Source organism: Periplaneta americana, chromosome 1, assembly GCF_040183065.1.
Source record: "Periplaneta americana isolate PAMFEO1 chromosome 1, P.americana_PAMFEO1_priV1, whole genome shotgun sequence".
NCBI lineage: Eukaryota > Metazoa > Arthropoda > Insecta > Blattodea > Blattidae > Periplaneta > Periplaneta americana.
Window position 1 is genome coordinate 215,632,688 of NC_091117.1, and position 1,053 is coordinate 215,633,740.

Genomic DNA, 1,053 nt, shown 5'->3' on the forward strand with positions numbered 1-1,053 from the left:
CTATAAAGTCTAGGTAGGTAGTATCGTTCGCCATTTTTGTTCTTTCGTTGCCGAGCATACGAGGAATCTAGGCAATTTGCCACACCGTTAAACATTATCATGTCGTAGCTCCTATGATAATAAATCAAACGCACTGTAATTGAGCAAATAATTGAGCGGCAAATAACGTCTTCGTGTACTTTCTGCGAACGCCAACGAAAGAGCCAAAATGGCGGGCGATTATATTAAGCATTTATCGAGCCTTAAGAAATGAATAACGTCTTCATCAGCGAATCACAAGACGCACACGTTTAAATGTAGCCGATTTGGAACGCGATTGGCTGCCGGAAATTAGAGCGACGGGACTATAGCGTTATTTTTAACGGTTTTTATCTTCCAGTTTTCATTGCGACGTTGTTGTAGCTAGCAGCAAGATGCCGAAATTCAGTGTTCCTTTACGCAGTAAATTGTAAAGTTACGTTAATACTTTTGGATCCGACGTATTTTGTACTGACGGTAAGGTACTTACATGCGAAATATGTGAGCAGTCAGTGAACCACGAAAAAAAGAAATATTTCATATCGCAACATATCAGTACAACCCAACACAAAAATGCGCTTTCCAAGGCTACTGGGAAGAAGATTTCTTTGCTTCCAACAGTAATTGCAACATCAAGTCCAAAATCTCAATTTGCATTTGAGTTATGTAAAGCTTTCCTTGCTGCCGAAATCCCTTTGTAGAAATTACAGAATCCTACATTAAGAAGTATACGAACGAATCTGTACCTAGCGAGTCAAATTTGCGAAAATGTTACTTAAGCGAATGTTGCGATGACACAATGAAAATCATTAAAGATAACATTAAAAATAAGAAGATCTGGATTTCTATCGACGAGTCACCTGGTCTTACGGGTCGTTTCATTGCCAATGTCATTGTTGGGCCATTAGATCCTTCAGAAGATGCTTACAAAAGAGTGTCTGGAGAAAGTTAACAATTCAACTATGGCGCAGTTAATCACCAATTCATTACAGTTACTGTGGCTGAAGAAATTTCAATACGACGTGTTACTTTTCA